This window comes from Heterocephalus glaber, unplaced genomic scaffold (assembly GCF_053883595.1).
Source record: "Heterocephalus glaber isolate CG9 unplaced genomic scaffold, H.glaber_assembly_v1.0 deba00001442, whole genome shotgun sequence".
In the NCBI taxonomy this organism is placed as follows: Eukaryota; Metazoa; Chordata; class Mammalia; order Rodentia; family Bathyergidae; genus Heterocephalus; species Heterocephalus glaber.
Window position 1 is genome coordinate 30,505,285 of NW_028258296.1, and position 23,661 is coordinate 30,528,945.

General features: G+C 37.5%; 1 long non-coding RNA gene across 3 annotated transcripts in view; it reads left to right on the plus strand.

Moving 5' to 3' along the window:
- Positions 1–23,661, plus strand: part of LOC101697564 (uncharacterized) — a 433,033-nt gene that overhangs the window by 222,973 nt on the left and 186,399 nt on the right. The window contains exon 8 of one of the 3 annotated variants that reach the window (XR_015452005.1): positions 81–21,788. The exons of the other annotated variants lie outside the window; for them this stretch is intronic. This is a non-coding gene — a long non-coding RNA (uncharacterized LOC101697564). The remainder of the gene's footprint in view (positions 1–80; positions 21,789–23,661) is intronic. 3 annotated transcript variants of the gene reach the window in all.

The following is a 23,661-nucleotide window of genomic DNA, read 5'->3' on the forward strand; positions in this document are numbered from 1 at the left end:
TTTTAAATATCATTATGTAGACATGCCTAGGTGTCTACATCTCCATTTAACAAACACTGTCTCTTCTCTCTTTCTGTCAGGCCTGTGCTGCTTTACTACTTACTGGTCCTGGAAGAGAGAGAGGATTCAGCTAACTCACCAAATACTGTTGGTTGAGGCCCTACCTTGGTGTGTCCTGGACATCACAGCAAGTTGGTCTGGCAAATCAACCCTGAGTTCAAAAAGGATGCTCTGGAATTGAATTTTTGCAATTAGCTTTTTCTTTTTCTTTCTTTCTTTGTTTCTTTGAATCTTTTTTGTTGAGAGAAGAGAGAGACTGCATCAGACAGTGGAAGGGTTACGAATTTTGGATGAAGTTGAGGGAGAGAATCTGAATTTGGGTTTGGCAAGAAAAGAAAGAAGCTGTTTGTTTTTTGCTTTATTTTAATTCATTTTAGTGTGAGCTCTCAGTATATATTGGAAACACGGTGGTTATGTAGTATTGATTTTCTTTTCTTGGAGAAGGAAAATGCATGGGTATTTTCAAATATTTATTGGAGGAGGTGCTCTTGGTCATTTGGGAAAGGCTTCTTAGCTCTACTTCATAGCTCCAGGAATTGTAGGAGAGGAAAAGGACACCTGCCTAGTTGGCCAGTGTGAGGGAATTGACCTTGGCAAGCAGTGGGAGAAATATGTCACCTGCGAATGTCATAGATTATTCTCACAGCCTGGCTTCTTTTAGCATTCACAGCTGTGTGTGCTATAGCATCAATATCTTTTGATAAACGGGTTATTTTCTTCCATAGTTAAGGGCTTTGGTCAACAATAATCTTTTCTGTGAGGGGTGTGGAGTATAAACACCCTGCCTTCTTTCCCAGTGGATAAACTGGAGCACTGAGCAATTATATTACCTACCTTAGGATACTTAAAACTAAAAGCCAGATACTTAACTTCCACATTAATCCATAGGTTGATAAAGCTTCATTGTTATCAGTGCTATTATTTTAAAATCAATGCAACAGCACTTGAAAAATGCAATAGATTGTGGAGATAGTAGTTTTTTTTTGTTAAAGTGGTATCATTTTAAATTTATTTACTGTGAGTAAGCATATTAATCATTTAAATGTCTGTTAATTTCATAGTTCCCTTTGGACCCTACAACTGTGGATACCAAAGCTGTTCTGGATGTTCTCTGGGTGAAAGAAAGGAGTAAATTGAGAAGCAATGCAAAACAGGGACACAAAGACAGTGAGGTGGTGATTGCTCTTTGACCTTTGCTTGGAGTTGTTGGACCTAGAGCTCAATTGCTTGTCCTTGGAACAGTCTCTGTTGTGTTTCAGTAGAAGGTTTCTCTTTCTCTGAATCAGTTGCTGGTCATTAGCAGGAAGATGTTTGCCCTGGAGCCTAGGTCAGCAGGGGTGACAGGTATAAACCTTTCACTTGTATTAAGCAGAGGAGAATAAATTTAATTATATTGATTTGCTGACTATAAATGAATGTTAATTCAGAAAGTGTCTAGCTTCTATTTCTATCAGTAAATTTCTTTCTCTCTCTCTTTTTTTTTTTCTTTGGTACCGGGGATCAAACTTGGGTCCTTACACTTGTGAGGCAGGCGACGGAACCACTGAGCTAAATCCCAGGCCATATCAGCAAATTTCTAAGTTACTTAAATTAACAGTGCTCACATTTAACACAGTGGGCTACATTTTTCAGTCTATTTGCAGACACTACCTCCCTGGATTCCATCCAGTGTCTCTGTCCAGGTAGCTATATCCATATCTTAGAATATTCTCAAAAATTCTTTTCATTATGATGGCCATTTAAGTCTTTCCTTCAGGGATTTTGACACAGGATGACCTGGAAATGAGATTGTGCTTTAGAAAGAATCACCAAGACTATGACAGCCAGGGGTTCCTGGACAGAGCAGCTTTAAGGCAGATTTTTTTTTCCGGTAGGATTGAACTCAGAACCTTGTGCTCCCAAGGCAGATGTGGTGCAACCAAGCTAAATCCCCAGTCCTAAGGCAGTTCTTTATATAAGGTGACTAGTACCCCAGAAAGAATGGCTGCTATCAAGAAATCAACCAATAACAAATGCTGGTGGGGCTGTGGGGAAAGAGGAACCCTGCTCCACTGCTGGTGGGAGTGTAGACTGGTGCAACCACTGTGGAAATCAGTATGGAGATACCTCAAAGAACTAGGACTGGAAGTCCCATTTGACCCTGCTATTCCCCTGCTGGGGATCTTCCCCAAAGAATTAAAAGAATCATACCACAGTGATATATGTGCACCCATGTTCATAGCAGCACAGTTTATAATAGCTAAAACTTGGAAACAGCCCAAATGCCCGTCAACTGGAGACTGGATCAAGAAAATGTGGTTTTTCAAATAAAATGGAGTACTACTCAGCCATAAAAAATGAAAAATTAGAGACATTTATAGCTAAATGGATGCACATTGAAGTGATACTCTTAAGCGAAATAAATAGGACACACACATGTAAATACTGAATAGTTTCTCTAGTGTGAGAAATTGAAAGTGTAAATAAGGATTAAAAGGTATAATTGATAATGTGAAATAGGAAGAAAAGGAGCAAAGGGGAAGGGGTAAGGGAAAGGAAAGAAGGGAATGGAATTAATATGAGAAAATGAAAAAGAGGAAACAAAGTCTTTGTAAATAGGGAAGGGTGGAGGGGTTGAAGGGAGGGCAGGGGAAGGGGGAAAAATAAAAAAAATAAGGTGACTAGTGTCTTAGGTACTTTTCTTGTTGCTGAGACAAAATACCCAACACTCATAAAGGAGGAAAGGTTTACTTAGCTCACAGTTTGTGCAGGTTCCAGTCCGTAGTCAGCCGGCTTCAAGGCAGAATGGCATGGCAGAGGGACATCACAGGGAGAAAGTGTTCATGGAGTGGCAGGCAAAAGGTAGCAGTAGCAAGCAGCAAGCTGGTCTTCTTTTCCTCTCGTATTCCATCCAGGCTATAAACCTATTGATTGTTGCCACCCACACCCATTACAGTATCCACACCCAGAACTATGTTAAAGCAATCAGTGGACTAATTAAGTACCACACACCCTTAATCCCAGTATCACACATCCTAGGTCCAATCAACTCTGAAAAGCCCCATCAGTGAGCACATGAGGTTTAGAGGGGACATCTAGATACAAGCCATAATAACTAGCAACTTTTAGAAATAATGGATGGGGGAAGTTATCAATAAATAATGAAAAGTAAAGATATGTCCTTCCAATTGGGGGAAAATATTGAAATTTACAGGAAAGGATTTAACATGAAGCCCTTAATTGTTAGTTCTATGCTTTTTTTTTTTTTTTTTTGGTGCCAGGGATCGAACTCGGGTCCTTGCACTTGCAAGGCAAGCGATGGAACCACTGAGCTAAATCCCCGGCTCAAAGAGGTGACAGGCATTTTCTTTTTCTTTTTTTCTTTTGTTTTGGTACCGGGGATGGAACTCAGGACCTTGCACTTGTGAGGCAGGTGGCGGAACCACTGAGCTAAATCCCTGCCCTCTATGCTTTTTTTTTTTTTTTTTTAGGCCCCAACACTATAATCTCTTTTTGGAAGCTTGGTGAGGTTTTGGAAAGAGAAAAGGCTTCAAACCCAGAGATCGGAGCTGATATCTTGGTTTGACACTGGGACAACACAGATAAAGCAATGAGTGACACTGGCTGTAGGAAAAGTGCTGCCCAGTGAGAGCCTTGCTCTGTCCTCTGGGAGAGAATCTGGAACTCTCTCCATGTGAAAAGTTGGGTCAATGATTTTTTTAAATAGTGTGTGGGCCAAATGAAACATACCTGTGGAAAGATCCAGCACACAGGGCTTTAACTGGATAATTCTTCTACCTCTTAGTTCTTTATGACTTGAAACAAAACAACAGTTTGGGCCTCCACTTTTTGACATTTCTTTCTGGAACCTGTAATTGATAATTTTTAGAGTGTGGTCTTCTGAGTCTTCAGGATGGGGGTTCCTTTTATCTGCAGTATGGCTTCTTCAAGTTCATCAGTCACGGGTGTGTGGCTTTTCCTGCTCTCTACTAGTTCCTTGCTTGGATGATTGTTAAAATCCCATTTTATGATTTAAATTTCCTCTTAGTTTCTAACATTTCTTTGCCAACCAGTTGTTTTCTTTCTTTCCTTTTCTTCCTTGTTTCATTTTGTAGAATTGTGGATTATGGCCCACATACAGAAAGCGCTCAATGATTTATCACAGAGTGAACCACTGTGATACATCATGTCAAGAAGGAGAACCCTGGCCACACCCTAGCAGTCTCAGCTCTGTCCCTTTGCAGTCACACACTATCCCTGGTTGCAAGGAGAGTGGAACACCACCCTCCTAATAATGTGATTTAGTTTTGCTTCTCTATGAATCAGGTACATGTATTTATTTTTTCCAGTAATTTACTACGTTCTTTTTTCAATATAAACAAACAATGGAAATTTAATTTTTAACATACCTTTTGTATCTTCTTGCCTCAGTGTACTGTCTAGGACCTTGAAAGCAGTACTAAAAAGAAATAATGGTCTTGTTCTTCTTTTTTTTTTTTTGGTACTAGGTATCAAACTCAGGACCTCATGCTTGCCAGGCAGGCACCGTGCTGCTAAGCTACATCCCTGGCCCAGGTCTTGTTTATTCAGTTTTTTAAAATTAATTTTATTGGTACATTTTAGGTAAACAATATAATGACATTCATCATTGGAGATTTGTACCTTTACATAATATATCTTGATTCTTATTTTTTCCCCAGTCCCCTGCCCTCCCTTCAACCCCTCCACCCCTCTCTATTTACAAAGACTTTGTTTCCATTTTTTCATTTTCTCATATTAATTACCAGGTCTCATTCTTAGTATGTTATATGTCCATTGTGAATAGAATGTTCCTATCTTTGTGATGAAATTCTCTCTCATTTTTTTTTTTTTTGGTAGCAGAGATTGAACTCTGGACCTTGTGGTTGCGAGGCAGACAGCATCACCATTGAGCTAAATCCCTGACTAGAATGTTCCTATTCTTGATTTTGTCTAAGTGCTTTTTAAAAAAGTGGTGAATATTTGTTTAATTTTATAAACATTTCTGCTTTTAATCAAGTAATCTTGTGATTTTCATCCTTTAGTTAATTAATTTGGTTAATTACACTGATTGTGTTACCTATTCCTGTAAGTAGCAAAACAAAACAAAAAATTTGTAGCCTGACTCCTTTTCACTTTAATTGAAACATTTAATCCCTTCACATTTGATATAATTTCTAATATATTGAATTTAAATCAGTGATTAAAATTTTTCATTTGTCTGATATTGTATACACATATCTATCTATATATTCTCCTTTTTGTTTTCTTTTGGATTTATTGTTTTTATTATTCCACTTTCTACTCTGTTCAGTTAGTAATAATAGTAATGTATTTTTTTCTTATTCTTTTATTGGTTTCCTTAGAGATTATAACCCACATCCTGGCTCATCAAGGTTAACTATTACTTGGTACTTTTACTTTTTTCTATCAGTACAAAGTATATAGACATTTGGTACTGAAAGTATAGCCCAAAGATTAGCACCAATGGCATTACCTGAGAGTTCATTAGAAATGCACAATCTTAGGCTATTAAACCTACAGAATCAGAACTTGCATTTAAACAAGATGTTCAGGCGATTCACATTTATATTAAAATTTGAGAAGTACTGGGCTGTAGATTTAGCTCAGTGGTGCCATGCCTGCCTCCTAAGCACAAGGTCCCGAGTTCCATCTCTAGTATCAGGGAAAAAAAATTGAGAACTACTGTCTTAGAATATGTTAGTTCCATAAACCTTATCTCAATTTACATGCCATTATGTTGTATATTTATATCCATATGTCCACTTAGATTTACCCATGTAATTATGATTTTCATTCTTTGTTGCATCTCTGCTCTTCCATCTGGGATTAGCTTCCTTTAGTGCAGAGAACATCCTCTAATATTTTCATTAGTGGGACCTACTGTTGATGAAGTCTCTTAATGTTAATTCATCTGAAAATATCTTCATTTTGATAAGGCAATAATTCTGGCTTGGTAATTTTTTCTTTGTAGTCTTTACACTTTATTTCCTGCACGTTTTTATTCTATGGTTTATTCTGGATTTTTTTCTGACTTGTTTTTCTGATCACCATTCTTTTCAGCTACTGTTGGCTCATTTATTAAGTCCTTATTTCTTGGTTATTGTATAGAATTTCCATGTCGTTCTCTTTTATAGGTCCCAGTTCTCTGCTGGAACTTTTGAACTTGTCTTTTGTCTCCTGAAACAAGCTGAACATGACTGAAGTCTATGCTAACTCCAGTATCTAGAGCCCCATACATCTCCCCTTCTGACTCTCACTCTTGGATATTATTTATTATGGCTGATAGTCTTATGTTCCTCAATGTTTCTGATTGAGTGCTGAACATTATTTGCAATAAATAATTTAAGGCCCAGATTGATATTATTTTCCTCTAGTGAGAAATTATTTCTTATAAATTCCAGGAAACTAACAATCTTACGCCCTTGATACCCTGATTAAAGAACAGAGGCAATTTGGGGCTGGGGATTTAGCTCAGTGGTTACACCACCTGTCTCGAAAGTGCAAGGACCTGAGTTCGAGCCCTGGTACCAAAAAAAAAAAAAAAAAGAATAGAGGCAATTAGAAGTTGACTTCAATTCATGAAAGGGCTTTTTACTTTTGACACTTGTGGTGAAAGGAAGAAAAGGAAAATGTGTGATAATCTAATAAGGCTGAGGCTCTTAATTAGTTGTTATTTGAATTTAACAGTTTCATACATTTTAGTTATGTTATTCACAACTTTATTGTTTCAAGGCACAATTATATCTTATTACTTTGTTGTTCTTTGCAATGGTTTATATGTTTGAGGTCCTGCAAAATTCTTATATTGAAGCCTTAGTCCCAGTGGGAGCTTATTAGGAGTTAAGGTATTTGGTTAGCCATCATGAGGAATTTTAGGTTATGAGGATTGAAACTGTAGAAGGGGTTAGCCAAAGTGCTAGCTACCTCTATTTCCAGCATGTGAGAGTACAGAAAAAGTCAACCCTGTCTGTAAGTGGAAAAAAGCCCTTATCAGAGTGAGACTATGTGAACACCCTGATCCTGGATTTCCAGCCTCGAGAACCATGAAAAATCAATGCTGTTTACGAGCCACCAAGTCCAGGGTATTTTGTTACAGAAGCCTGAACTGACTAAGGCAGTCCTCAGTCCTCATATTCTCTTTCTCCCTCTGCTCCTTCCCCAAGTCTTTTTTTTTCTAACTTTTTTTCTCTGAGAATCCAATAACAGGCAGTTCATAGAAATAGTTGTGCATGTAAAATGTAAAAATGGTAGCTTTGATTAATGGATTTAACCTCAACTTCTAGGGTCCTTGAACTATACTGTTACAGTTGAGACTTAGGTAGCTCCTTTGACAGCGGCACTCAGCATGAGTCCCAAAGAGTTAATGAGGCTAATTTACTTGTACCTTTAATAAATCCATGATTATTTAGTTATTGGTCAAGGGATCATCAAAATATATAGGTTAAGGATGCACTGTGAGAATTGCATCTCCCATTGGAGATTTCTTATAACCCAATTCCCATTCTTCTCTTGTGTTTAAAACCTCACTTTTTTTCATTGAAATAGAAAAAAGGGAATGGTGACATGTACAGCATAGAAAAAATCTAAAGTGGACACACAGCCCCTGAGATGTAGCTGTTCTTTCTCTGTGAATGCTGCAGTGTTCTTAGCCTGTACCTCCTACATGTTGAACAGCAGGGAAGATAATGAAGGAGGTAGTGTACTCTACAGGGCACAAGCAAGCTGGAGTAGCAGTCTACTACCACCAGTTGAACTTCTCCTCCCTAAGAAGGAGCTCAACCACTGGCAAAGCATCACTCCCCACCCCATCTCAATTATGACGGCTAGTCTTCTTTGTCTCTGCTCTCCTATCCTTTTCTTCTTGCCTAAGGTAGTACTTCCAATAAAGGCATGTTGAATTATTATTATTTTCTCTACAACTTCAGACAAAGTTTTTGTGCTTCTCATTTTTTTCTTGTAATATTCCACTGATGTGGCTCTGCATCTTTGCCTTTCACTTTTGAAAATGGTAACTTGTATTATTTTAAATGTTTTCCAAAGATATATGATGCCCACAGGTGTTGAAATGAACTTTTAGAAGACAAATCAGCAACAGTCCCTTTATGCCAGGTCAGTCACAAACATGATTTATTTGGCTCATAGGATAGTTTTAAACATTATTTGCCTTAAGTCTTTCAGTGGACTACTTAGTCGCCATACTTCCTGTTTCTTAGGCCAGCCTCCCCTGACCCCCCGTGTTACGTGTCTGGCACTGTTATTTGACAAGGAGCTTTATAAGAAGTTTGTCTTGCTTCTGTAATGAGAAATTTGTCTGCTTAGCATGACTAGAACCAACCTAAAATATTTTTAAAGGGAGAACTTACTCTTTGTCATATTTTTCTTGAGATCCTAGAGGTATATTATTGAAAGGCCACATCTGTCCTTACCTTGATGGTACTCCTCTTTGCTAACCTTGATGTAGGAGTCTTACTGGGGCTGGGGATGCACTAGAACTGCTGATGTCACCTCAGAGAGGATTTTCCTAACCATGCTCCACTAAATGTTCACAGCTCACAGGCTCTTTTCCTGCCTTCCACTCCTAATAGTAATTACTTTGGTTCCTCATTTTTCCTTCTGAGCTGTACACTCAATGAAGGCGTAGCCTGCTGCATTCTTGGCACATAACACACTGCTGTGCAAGAGGAGATACTCAATAAACTTTGATTCAATTAATTGAGAAAAGAAGAAAAGAATTGTGGAAATTCAAAAACTCTCCATGTTCTTTTTGCTTTTGATCTCTCTTCCCTTTCCATGCTGTGAGTTCACATATGTTTCCTCTCCTTGTACTCAGTCCTCTGGGCATTTCTCCATAGGGATGAGGTGTCTCTTAAGAGGAACACTTGATATCTTGCTCATGGAAGGTATGTGTGTACATTCAATGTGGTACACACATCAACAAGATTTGTTGGATCACATGCCTGGAAGTGGAGAGGCAAAGGGAGGGAAATGTTTAATGTCATTAATTGGTGACATGATAAAAATCTATGTTCTTTCTGTTATCTCTGCTTTGTAGTCCGATGCTGGTTACGCTGGTTACCTGATGGTAGGATGTTTTGTAGCAGGTAGTATTTATCTTTCACATCTAATGATTGTGTGCGTGCGTGCGTGCGTGCGTGCGTGTGTGTGTGTGTGTGAAAGATAGAGACAGAGAGAGACAGAGACAGGGAGACAGAGATAGGGAGAAAGAGGGACAGAAAGACAGAGATGGAGACAGAAAGACAGAAGTTGGGCCAGATCAGGTCATTTCTTCATTTCTAAACTAATAACTCCCTCAGGCCTTTATTGAAATATTACTTCCTCAGTAAGTCTTTTGCTTATGTCTGTGTCTAAAATCACAACACCAATTTTGTAGCTTCTGTTTCTCTTTAGTTTGGTTACTGTCTAGCTGGCTATGCATTTTACTTAATGTTCCCTTTGCTGACTTTTCATCATCTCTACCATGCAGAGATCTAATCTGTTTTGTTTTCTGCTGTATCTCCAATGCTTAGAATAGTACTTGACTTAGAAGTCACCTAATAAATATTTATTGATTGAATAAATGCATGGATGTGGCCAGGGGGATTTTATGGGACTGTTGGCTTTTGCCTTTTTTCCCCTTTTAAATAGCTTTGTGGAAATGCAATTTGTACAGTATCCAATTCACTCATCTGAAGTATGCAGTTCAACACCTTCCAGTATATCCACAGAGTTGTGCAGCCATCACCACAATCAGTTTATGTTTCCATTACCTCCAAAACAAACTCCACCTCCTTAGCTATCAACTTCCAACTCCCTCATCCCCCAGCCCTAGGCAGACAATACTCTGTTTGCTGTATATTTAGGTTTGTTTGGTCTGGACATTTCATATAAATGCAATCATACAACATAATGTTTTTAGTGACTGACTTCTTTTACTCGACATATTGTTTTCAAGATTCATCCTTGTTATTGAACATATTAATCCTTCATTTCTTGTTACTCTGATAATATTCCAGAGTATATCACATTTTATTTATTCTTTCATCATCTGATAAGCAGGCATTGATTATAAAATCAATTACTGTCAAAGGGAACGAGTTTGCCATGACTGGCTCATAATCATCCTGGCTATTCTTAGGGCTTGCGTCCGAGCCTCCCAATGAAGGAGCAACTCCACACGGGATCGCAAGTATCACCCCTGGGTCCACACAATCTGTAAACCAGCAGATCAATATCACATCAGGGAAGTTTCTTCTTTCTTCCTTTTACTTACTTATTGACATATTTTCTTCTTTCCAGGTCATTATGATTAACATTTTTTACATTGGAAGGTTAGTGATTTGTGGCATTAAAATCGTAGTAAGACAGAAGGTTGGCCAGCAGCAGTGTGAATCGTATTGGCTCTTTCTGCAGCTTAATTTCTTCATTAAAAAACTCCTTTTCCCCCCAATCGACACTGAAGTGTTGCTCTGAAGGACTGCAATAAAAAAAAATCACTGTTCACCTAAGATGTTAAATACTTTCCTAAGGCGGTCTCTGCTTAATTTCCTGTGTTGCATCTGTTGGAAGGCTCAGTGGTACACAGCTAAAACGAGTGCCTCTATATTTAAAGCAAATGCTTTTTTGTATCTGGAAGACTCTGTATTCTTTTCTCCTTTTCAAGTAATTAAGTCAGTCAGACAGAAATATGAAACTGTTGTTTTGTCTCTTTTCCTTTCCTCTTTCCTCTCTGATCAAGGTTGGAATCTTCTTCTCACCAGGAACATTTTTTAAGACAACGTCATGTTGTGTGTGAGTGAGGACATTGTCCACGGTTTTTAATTCAATGGCAGAGGCTTTGGGAAAGCAGCATGCTGCTTGTAGTCCAGGCAAAAATGTGTAAATGGCTTTATTGAAAATCAATATTCTCTTGTGAAGTGCTGTTCATTTCTGAGTTCTTCACAATTTGTCGTTTTGCGCCAATGAGAGTTGCAGAGAGTTTATAGTTGTGGTTTTCTGAGTTTGAAATTTTATTTATTTTTTCCTGTGTTTTCTACCATAAGCATGGGGTTAAAAGATCACTTTGTGTTTTAGTTTGTTTACTCTTCGGAAGAAGAGATCTGTGACTTTTTTCCTTCTTTTATTTTTTTGATGACAGGAGTTATGTGCCACAGAGGAGTGCAGTTGTCACCCACAGTGTAGTCTCCTAAGTGAGGTCAACTTTGAATAGATTTCGTCTGTGTCTGAGGCCTCTTAAATGTTCCCCCAGAAAGCTGTAGAAACTTCCTTAATTCCAAAGAAAAGGATTGAGTTCTATGGGCCTGAGAGGGCAGATATCTTCCCCTGTATCAAGAGTGCTTAGTGCTCAGTTAGGGCTAGTTCTCACTACCATCATAAGAACACAAACCAATTTTTAATTGCTCATAGTTTTGGTGAAAGATTAGCTGTGACATTGGATTTTTCAAAAATTTATGTGCTAGTTACTGCTAATGTGCAGCATCTGAGGAAGATCAGGGTCATTTGTAATGACTTCATTTGATTTCTATAGATGAATTACAGCATTTTTTTCCTGTGCTGAGAAACTAGATATTTTCTCATAAATTTCCACCAACAATTTACAAAGTTTAACCTTCATTTTAAGCATAGAGATAACATAAATCTGAACAGTGAGGTGTGGGCAATGGTAGCTGTGTCACAGCAAGGTCTTACTGAAATAGAGCCTAAGAGGAGAACTTAGGAAAGAGGACTGACAAGTGTGCCCTTGGATAATTTTTTAATGAATCAATGTCCAAGGATCTCTTACTTATTAATTTTTATTTGGAGTGCTTTGCAAATACATGACATTTAACATAATTAGTTGAATCGAGTTGCATTTATATAAAGAATGATACTTAACCCCAAATAATTTAAAGTTTTAAGAACAAAGTATTTTATGTTTCAGTGTTTTGTGCAATGAGGGAGGCTAGGACTAGCCCAAGGGTAATTGTCCTATTTTTTATCTTCATATTTTTTTCAATAAAATTTCCACCCTACCTATGCTTAAGTCAATAGACTTCATACCTTTGACCTTATTTTTGGTGTACGTTACTCAGACGGATGCCTCAGTTTCTTTTTAGTAACTCCTGATCGTATTCTGAGAACCTTAAATAAACCCCCAAAGACTTGTTAAGTCCTTGCAGAGGATCTATTACTAGAAAGTATTGGTATTATTCCATATTGTAACTTATACATTGCCTGCTGTACAATTCGATTACTAGTTAATTATGGTTCTGTGTAATTTGATCAGAACCTCTGGAATTAAATCATTTTATATTAAAAAATTATAAAATTTGATTGTTCCAAGAAAAGATTATTAGACGCCAATCAGGTAGTTAGAAAAAACTGTCATCAAATAGTAAAACTAATCTAATCAACTAATTAGAAATCAGCCAGATAGGCATAGCAGTCTAAGACTATTTTCAAAGTGGGCCTCCAGGGAGCATGAAGCCAGTGAAAATCTTTTAAATGGTTCCTTGGGCTGAACTCTTGTAGCTTAGATGTTTGTAATAAAAACTTGGCTATTTATTTATTGTTGGCATGTCTTAAAAATGTACTTGTGATCTTTAGTAAAATAAAACCTAGGCATAACCATTCTTGTTTTGGGTCATTTAATAATATTATTTATTTATTTATTTTTGGTGGCAAGCAGAATCAGGTGAGAAAAGCTAGGTCATTCCTGAAAGGTTTTCTGGAATTAAATCCAATAGTGAAAAATGGAATCATTCATCTGCTAGTATTTGGGCAACCAGATCATCCATTCCTTTTTTTCTTTTAGGTTTTATTACTATATGTCAGATTATAGGTTAGAGTCGATGCCATTCATTCCGAGTGTACTGAGAGGAAATGGCATTGGAGGAATCTATTAGGGAAGTTTTAAAATTGTTTTTGAGGAGATCTATCTTACCTAAATCTGCCCTGATGAGGTGAGAATTGGAGAAAGGACTGACTACTAGCCTGGTCAGTAGGTTTAGTTGCTTTGGTCCTTTATGATAGGTCTCCCACCACCTCAGCAGCTATTATGTATAGTAGCTGCCCTCTTCCTATGGTGCCTTGCCCCCTCCCCTGTGTGACGTCATGCCAAGATGGTTGCTCCCACCAAAGAATAAACCCTTCTTCCCAGCATGCCCCTGTTCCCACCTAGAAAGTAACCTAATACTCGCTCACCTCCTACCACCTAGTGACATCATAGGCTCCTCCATTCCCTAGTCACTACCTCACTCAACCCCACCTCTGCCCCTACAAACCCCACCCCAGTCTCTATAAAAGACTCTCCCTGCCCCAGCCATATTGCTTTTGTCTCTCCTTTGTTCAGAGACAGCCCGGCAGATCTATTCCCCTAATAAAGGCTTGTTGTAGCCTGGTCTGGTCTTGGTCTTTGGCTCTTTTACCTGACATTTCATATTAGGCAACTCCATGCTGAGATGACAAGAATTGTGAATCTACCTACTGCTTTCACAAACTATAATTAAATTGGGGACATTTAAGTACATATTACACATTATTAAATAAGTGGGAATGCCATATGGAGGTTTACAAAAGTAATGAGGAAATCCCTAGATACTGAATAATATATTTAAGCACTTAATTTAATATGGTGTGTTCAATTTCCTTACAGGATTTTATAGACTTAACCAGTTTGCTTATTTGCTACCATATTGTTGTTGTTTTTTCCTTTGCTTAGCTTAAAAATGTTGTATGTCAGATAAAGGCCCTTATTAAATTAAATTAATTCAGGGAGATATTTTCTATGGCTTTAGTTATATTGATAAGACTTGACAAATTTCCCCAAACTCTCAAAAATAATGTGCTTTGTTTTATTCTTTGTTGATTCTTACCAAAATTTTACCTAAGGAAATTGAAAGTGAAGTAAATATTTTTCATGGATATAAGATGATGATTTGTAGATTATTATTCTGAATAAAGTGGTATTATTAGTATTGCTACTTGAGTGTATAATATTATGGATTTTGAGTATGGATGTCCCACTAGTCAGGTCCTGGAAATTATGAGAATGAATATTCACTGCCTGAATAGTGAAAGATTATTGGAAGAATATATCAATAATTTGAATATAGAAGAAAGCTCTCTAATGTACTAATTTTCCTGGACTCTGTGATCTATAGTAAGTTTCTTAAATACTAATAATATACCAATAATAGTGATAACATTAATGGCAAATTTTGAGTACTTACTATTTGCTATGCATGCTACATGGGTTCTATAATTTAATCTTTAAGGTTGTCCTGTAAAATAGGTATATTATCTTCAGTTTATAGATGAAAGGTGACTTGAAGAAGTTAAATGATTAGCCAAGATCATGCAGTTTTTTTCTTTTTCTTTCAAGACAAGGTCTCACTATGTAGTTCAGACTGGCTTTGAACTCACTATGTAGCCCAGGATGGCCTCAAACTACTGGTGATCTTCCTGCCTCAGCCTCCCAAGTGCTGAGATTACAGGCATGTGCCACTACCCCATTTTTCTAAGAATCTAGAACTTTGAGCTATTTTGTGTGCTGGGTGCATAGCAATTTTTCAATAGTTAGTGTTGCAGTCATTGGCTCAAACACCTAAATGTAAAGATTTTCATTCATTCCCACTTCATCTGTCACTTCTAAACCCTCCAAACCAGGCCAGTCATGTTATAACTTTCTATATAATCTTCTAGAGTTTGCCTTTAATACATATATGAAGAAACATGAATATATTTTTAATGCACCAATTATAATTTTTATATATAATAGACAACTGCATATTTTCTGCATCCTGAAGCCTGAACTCTGACCTGCCTCACCTACTCCATTTTTTCACAATGGTCTCTAAACAGAATAACCTGTGTATCTGTTTGCCTTGACTAATCACTCTGGCTATGTGGCTTAGCACATTAAGAAAGGAAAGCGCTATAGGGTAGTGTTTGTACCAGCATCCTCAAAGGTGGCTCTTCCTCCTAATGTCTGTTCCATATACAATAATCTTATGATAGACTGGTACCTCTAATGGGGTTAAGATTTTGGTTTGGTCTAAAATGAGTGAGGAGCAATAAGTTAGAAACCCTCTGCTCAAAAACTGTCTATTAACAAGGTGGGCACAGATTTATATAATATATGTAATTTTTTAGGGCAATTTTGGTTTACAAGAAAATTGCTCTGAGAGTTCCCATATATCTGCTGTCCCCAGCATGCACATTGTTCACTATGAAATTCTGTACACTGGTACATTTGCTATAAAATGCCATTTTGCAGGGGAGGGGGATTGATTTTAAAATGCACTAACTCCAAAACAGGACTTCTGTTTAGTTTACAGTACATTGAAAGCATCTGGTGTGTTCAGTGTGTCATGGAGCCCAGGTGTTGCAGTGAGTGAGAGGAACCATGAGCAGACGATGTTCTCAGGGATCTATATCCCATTGGGAAAGCAGACCACACATGGAAAAGGACGGAAGAATTATTTCTGGTAATAGTACACCAATAAGGAGACAGTAGTATACAATAAAAGACACACTTATTATCTTAGTAATATAGAATTTGAGATCATATGGATATGGAGTGGGTTGAAATTTACCTTCCATAATACTTCAGGGGTCAAAGATGGTCTAGAAGAGCATACATCACTTCATGAATGCCATACTTATTCTGGTTAAGCAACTAATAGTTTTCCTTAAATAGCAGCAATTTTCTGTTAATTACTATAAATGGTCACTTTTTAAACAGGTCCATTGTAGACTTTGCTTGACAATAGTTGGCTTTTTTTTTTTGGTACTGGGGATCAAACTCGGGTCCTTATGGTTGCACAGCAGGCAGCGAAACCACTGAGCTAAATCCCAGGCCCCAGTAGTTGAATTTTCTTCAGCATTTTGGAGCCATTTCTCTGTGACCTGAAGAGACAGTGTGATGCCATGAGAAGAACCTGGGCCCTGGTGCCAGAGCCAGGCATTTCCATTGTACTTTGGCCGTACACTGTAGCCTGTGACCTTGAGCACATGACTTACTTCTCACAGCCTCAGTCCTTCCTAAGGTTGAGGTGAGGATAGTTGAGATAACTCATAAAATCCCTAGCATTTAGACACACCTTTGGCTTCACAGGGAACATGTGATCACTTTTTAAAAAAAAGTTGGAGAAATCAGACTCTGTTTAGAGGACAGGACTGACAAATCAAACCCAATAGGAAACATAACAAAATATAGAAAATAAACACTTTATAATTGCGGGTAACCTGACCTCCAGTTATTTTAAAGGATTGGCATTTTACTAAGAAGTTGAGTGCTACAAAGTTGACTAAAGAAGAATTAACCAGTGGGTCTGACCCTATGCCTGTGATTCCAGGGTAAATGCCCACTCAGAAAGACCTTGGACATTTAGCGAGGAGGAGCATTAGTGCCCTTCTCTCACTGAAGGCACTCATTAAGCACACGGAGCAATTTGTCCACACTTTGGGTACTGTGGGCTTGCCAAGAAGGATTCCATGGTGGGAAGTAACCTCTGACACCTCCTTGCTTGCTTCTGTGTGGCTGACTTTCAGCAGACTGGCAGCAGGTTTGGTTTCTTGATTGCTACCTCTAGAGAAGGACACTCGTTCAACAGACAGCTGCCAGATTGCTGGCCAGGCTTATCTGCACTCTGGAACATTTTATTCATATACTGCTTCCAATGTAGCCCATCTTCTAAAGAGCTTTCTGCCATTAGTTTTGGAGACAGGGTTTCATTCCACCCTACAGACCTATTTTTGACTTGTGGCCTTAAGAGGGTTATTACTTCATTGGTGAAAGAGCACTAAAATTTTATGACATGCCATATGGAACTAAAGAACTAAGGAGGTGACCCCCTTTGCATGGTATCATTAGGGCTGCATATCACCTGTCTCCCGCCTTCAGCCACTTTGCTGGCCCCTGGATGAGGTCTGTACCAGTGGTCTGAATTAATATTGTTTTGGCTTCTAAACTGCAGTTTTCCTGAGGTGGCAGTTGTGGTAGAGCACTTTTTCTCTCTTTCCAATTTCCTAGATACCTCCACACATGGAATTGAAATGGCCTCTTTCTACCTGCTGTGCGCATGGGATCTCTACACCTGTTCAGTCATGGATCCACTAATGAGGCCTCTCCTGTCCTATTCAGGATTTTGACGGAATATGAAATCTCATTACCCAGAGTCAATGAATGACATCTGTTCCCCATTCCCCTCCTGAAGTCATCCTTCCAGCCGCTCAGTGCTGTGAGAAAAATGTGCCACTCGGAGAGAAAATTAAGAGTCCAGAAAGCAAGGTGGCCTTCCCTTGCCCAGGCAGAACAGTCACTGAGTTTTTCAATATTCTGGCCCCATTCAGACCTTTGTCCTAAAAGAATTAGCACGAAAGAAATTATGCTAGTCTTTTTTTTAAAAATCAAACCTTAGAAATACGGGATTTTATTGAAAAGGAAAATAAGAAAGATTTTAACTTGAAAACATTAAGATAACAAAAACTTGCTACGAAAATGGATACGAGTACAAAGTTTATTTATATAGTTCAGTCTATGTCAAATTATTTCTTTTGGCAAAGGGAGTTATAAATGAATGCAGATGAATATTATAAATTAATATATCCCATGAAATTTTTGCTTGGGGACTATTCATGCATAGTGATATATATGTAACGCAAAACTGGTATAAAATGCAACAGATTTAATTAACTTATCTAAGGGGTTTTTTAATGCACTCACTTATGAAAGTATTCACTACATAAACATTTATTGAATGTTCAATATGTGTTGGGCAGTATAATTGCTACTGTAGGTACAAAGGTGAACAAATTCAACATTTAGAAGGAAAAATAAGCAAGTAAGTAATGACAAGCTGTGTGGTGAGTCTTGTAACAGATAGGTGGAATCATCTTTCCTTGGGATGTGAAGACCTCAGAAGAGAGGAAATGCTATCCAGGATCTTAGTGTTGGCAGGAAGACCTTGGTAGGATCCTGGCAGATTTGAGGCACATGGAGAAGCCTGTCCAAAGGCAGGCAGAAGGAGAAACTACATGATAAGTTTGGAGATTTTGATGTACTTAGACTGGCTGGAGAAGAGAGCTAATGCTAGACAGGTACTTCAGGGTCAGATCATGCGGGACCCTTTACACCAATATGAAGGGTCTGAACCTTTGCTCTTCTTTGTCAGGGGTAGACATCTAATAAATGTTTATTAAGCAAAATTGAACTGCATTGATTTTTAAAATTTTTATTTTTGTGTGTGAAATAATTGCATGCATGTAACAAATGAACTATAATAGATTATTTTATCATGAAAAGAAGTTCTCAGTTCTCTTCCCTCCCACCCAACTGTGGTCTCACTCCATAGAGGCAAAGTCCTTTTGCTTCTCCTGCAACCTTTTCTTCTCCTACTCTAATTCAGACTGGTTTGGTGCACAGCTGTCATCCTACCATCTCTCATTAGGGCACTCCTAGGTTATACCACTGTCTCCTGGTTCCTATATCAACCTTTTTCTTTATTTACACTTTTGTTCTACTGAAGTAGCTCCTTAAGAAAATTCTCCCCAAAGTTATCTTTTTTTCTTTTTTCAAACTCCCTTTAATCATTATTCTCTGCTCCCATCCTATTTTTCTCTTTCACTCAGGCCATTTCACATGCTCCTTTTGCATTATGTATTCCTAAGGAGTGTATATATTTTAGTTCGCATACATTTTTCTTTTTTTGAATTTAAGTGAATGGCGTGTATACTTGGGTGATCATTTGCCTGTTTCCATTCAGATCCATTTCCTACAGTTTTGTCGCTCTCTTGTTTCACACTTCAGGTGATGACACCCCTCAAACTGCATTTTCCACAGATGCCAGGCCAATGGGAGGTACTGGTCTGAGTTTCAGGGATAGGAGGAAGGGAGAGGTTAGTGTATTCTCTGCACTTTACTTTTGTCTTAGGTAGTTACTTTGACAGTAAATACATCTCCATTGTACTTCTAGCACCATCCAGGTGGCCCTGGCTTCTAGGCTCCAGGAACGTCTTTGTAGTAATATTTTTCTCTATATTGTTGTAGCACATGCTTTTCCAAGGGGGCACTGTTGTCTTCAAGAGGCAAAGTTCTTGGGGGAGAAGAAGCCTGGTTTTTAAAAAAATATGAAAAATGAAGATTTATGTACAGTGAATGAATAGATGTACAGTAGATCATTGTGGGATATAATTAGGAAAATATATTTTAAAAGTCTTTTTAGAGTAATAACAAAATTAACACTTGAGCAGTTCTTATTTTCTGTTTTGCCTGCTATTCCTTTGTTTGTTCATGTAGTTTCTCATGTTTTTTCCATCTCTAAGCATGATATTTGTTATATCAATCCATGTCTCTAGATGTACACCTAATTCATGGTGTCTAAGTGATGTGGTGGTAGCCCATGCTGTATCCTTGCTTCATTTACCAAAACCTTTCTCTCAGTTATGGATGCTCAGACTGCCTCCAGTTCCCCATTTTACAAAAAAAAGCTTTAAAGCTTGTATGTATTCCATAAGGTCCTGTTATACTTTAGATTTAAAAATGTCTCCTGAGTTTGGTCACCTGTGTTTGAAAGGTGATTGGACCACAGGGATGCTATGCTGATGAGTATAGCACTGATGCATTCAGTAGCTGAATGTGCTGTTAGGAAGTGGGAAAATGAGTGGAAATGAGTCACTGAAGGTGTGATCTAGAAGGGTGTACTCTTCCCAGCTCCTTCCTTCTTGCTCTGCTTCCTGGCTGCCCTGAGGTGAATAGCTGTTATCTGCCATGCCTTTCCACTGTACTTTCTTCCCTGGAGCTAAACAACCATGGACTGATTCCGCTGAAAACCTTGAGCCAAAATAAATCTCTTCTTTAAATTGCAGGTTTGAGTATTTTGTTTCAGTGATGGGAAAGTGACTGATATATCTGCATAGGAATTATTTTGGCATATAGATGCAGTAGTGGAATTGTTGGGTCATGCATATGATCATTTTGCTTACCAGAATGTTCTTCAGAGTGTCTACCTTAATCTGTTCTCCCACTAACTTTGTAATTTTTGCCAGTGTAATAGATATAAAATAAATAACTCTTTAATGTCTTACTTTGAGTTTCTTTATGTGCTAATTATTTAAAAACTGCTTCCTCATATATTTGCCAGTCTATTGGGTTTACTCTTTTGAAAAATTTCTATTTTTATTTTTTGTCTATTTTCTACTAAAGCTATTGTGTTTTTCATTTTTCAGAAGACCTTCAAGTATTCTAAGTAGTGATGGGGTTAGACATACATATACAATATATTATCTCAATATTTCATATGTCATATGAGCTTAAACTAAAGTCAAAATTTTTATGTAAGCAAATTATGAACATATTTTAGGTCTATAGTTTGTGTTTTGGGGGGTTTTAAATAAAATTCCTAAATTCATTTCTAGCTTCTAGGCTATGAAGATATCTCTCATAGTTCTTTCATGAAAGTTTATGGCTTTTCCTTTCATTTTTAAGTCTTTAATTTATCTGGAGATTACCTTTGTGAGGTTTGAAGTAGGGATCAACAGTTGTTTTCTTTAAAGCCAGGAGTTTTCATAACACCATTTATTTAACCAATGGACATGTATATGCTTTCTTTTTCTGTTTAATTAGTCTGTTAATCTTCTTTTTTTGCTAAAACAACACAATTTGGATTACTGTATTTTCATAGTATTCCTCAATAGCTGATAGAGAAATCTCCTGACCCCTACCATGTCTCTTCTTATGAATAAATTTGCTTTTGAACATTTATTCTTTATTATGAATGTTATATTTACCATGTACCCCATAAAAATTCAAACTAGCATTTTGATTGAAATTGTACTTTTAAAAGATATGCTTTTTGAGCTTTTACATGCTAAAATATCTTTATCCTAAGAGTTAATTGATAGTTTCAATGGGTATAGAATTGTGTTGAAAATTATGTACCCTGAGAACTCAGAAAGCAGTGGTCCATTTACTTATAGTATCTTCTTTGCCCTTTGCAGGTAATTTGCCTTTCTCTCTGGAAGCTTTGAAGAAGTTTTTGTTATACTCAAGGTTTTGACATTGTATAACAATGTGTTTAAGTTTAGGATTTTTTTCTTTCTCATTTTTAAAGTTATCATGCTAGGAATTTTGTGTGTACTTTAAACTTGTTTTTTATCTCTGGGAAATTTTTTTGTATTATTTCTTTGATTTTTTAGTTTTTCTTTGGTTTTTGGAACTTTTATTAAGTATATGTTGGTGAATTTCTTTTCTTTTTTCATACCTTTGCTCCTTTGCTTTAATTCTAGGATATTTCATTGACTCTATTTTATACTTCTTCTAAGTATTTTATTTCAGGAGTGATTTTTAAATTTCTAGTATTTTCATTTCCAGTTTTCACTAAATATTCCATTTATTACCACTGTGACTTGGTTTTATGGATGCAATAAATTTATTTACTTGTTCTAGGTACATTAATTAGATTTTTTTTTTCCAGTACTGGGGATCGAACTCAGGACATTATGCTTGTAAGGCAGGTGTGGTGCCACTGAGCTAAATCCCCGGCCCACATTAATTAGATTTTTAAAGCAATCTTTTTATTTTTTTTCCATTGCCTTATTTTGAGATCTGTTTTTCTATTTCTTCTTTGTTCTACTTGGAAGCCTCCTGTTTCTGGTTATCAGTGGTTATCTCTTCATATCTGAGAAAGTAGGTTTGGCTACTGGTGTGGATTTCTTTTGCTGTCATACAGGTAAGATTATTTCCCTTAAGGTGTCTCTGAGTAGGAATTTTAAGGGTAATTTTGTATGGGGAGGATGGGACAGGGGAAAGGATGTCAGTATTTACTTTATAATGAGCCAGGGGGAACCAATTCACAGGTTGTGAGTCCACAAATATTACAATAAGAAGGTCTTTTTTAGGGACACCAGAAAACATGTTATAAATATTTGTTATTCTCATCTGTTCAATTTCTTTAGAGAAAATTTGTTGGGTTTTGATGTGGGAGTAAATGCTGTCTGTCTTCACTGTACTTTGTTTTTTATTTTTTATTTTTTATTTTTTGGTACTGGGGATCAAACTTGGGACCTCGTGCTTGTGAGGCAGGTGCTGGAACTACTGAGCTAAATCCCTGGCCCCCTTCACCTTACTTTGGAAAGGTTGTGGCTACTTGTATTTTGATGGACAAAATTTGTCCATCAAAATGGTTTTAGAAACTCCCCAGTCAAGACTGTGACTTTGTTCTACTTCCATGGAAAACAGACTTCATCCTTGACATAAATAATCGGAGGAGTGTTACAAAGGGATTGTTGGCAGTGATATAGATAAGAGATGGTGCGATAACTCAGTGTCTTGGCAGTAACTGAACTGTTGCCGTGCTGAGATCCCAAAGGGATTAGGTGGTGAATTGTGTGTTGTCAGCCTCCTTGGTGGATGAATACAACCTTATCTCAGTGACCTTGCTGGGAGCAGGCTATCACTCTTTTCCTTTCAGTCTCCAACAAGTGCTCTATTTTGGTTCAGTTTAGGCAAGATTCAGAAGGTATGGAACAGTTGATGTAGTTCATACAGATGATCTCCTAGGGTAGAGATTAAAGTGAAGAAGGGAAAAGAGGCAATATATTGGGAAAAGTATAAAATCTTCAGCACAATATATCTACATTAAGACATACCTGTAGCTACCAGTTGTTTTGAAAAAGCTTGGTACTTGAAACTGCTTTTGTTTTGGATATATCAGTTTGCTATAGACAGAAATCAAGAAGGAGCATGTCTTAGTCTATTTGGGTTACTATAATGAAATACTATAGATTGGGTAATTTATACACAATAGAAATCTTTTCCTGCAATGCTGCTGGAAGTCCAAGGTTGATATTCTGGCAGATTCTGTGTCTGGAGAGGGCCCATTTCCTAAGTGATAGATGATACCATCTCATTGTGTCCTCATGTAGTAGAAGGGTATTTTTTATAAAGCGCTAGTCTGATTTAGGCAGATTCCAATCCCATGGCCTAATCACCTCGCAAAGTTGTACTTTCTAATGCTATCACATTGAGATTGGGTTTCAAGACATGAATTTTGAAGAAACGCAAACATTCGAAAACTGTACTAGTTTTCCTATCACTAGGACAAACTACCCAACACCCACAGTCTAACAGAGAAGAATTTTTTTTTTTTTTTTTTTTTTTTGCTACCGGGGATTGAACTCGGGTCCTTGTGCTTGCGCAGAAGGCGGCGAAACCACTGAGCTAAATCCTCGGCCCTACAGAGAAGAATTTTATTTTTGGCTCATGGTTTTAGAGGTTTCAGTTCAGGACTGGTTGAGGGCCCAAGTTCAGAGGTTGGACATACACAGTTATTTAACCTGGAAAAATATGTGATGGAAGAAGGAGTGGGATCTTTCCCGACACCAAAATAAAAGTTGTTTGTTATTATCTCTATTTTAATAACTCGTCAGTAAAGACATTTTGTAAGATATATGGGCATTTTGAGTTTCTAAAGGTCAGAGTAGACTTTGCTTTGACTTTGCTTGCTTAGCAAAGAGAATTTTGATTTTTATCTTTCAACCCTAATCCTTGTGAAGGATCCATACATTTTGAGTCCAGAGGATTTATGAGATTGACACCCTGAT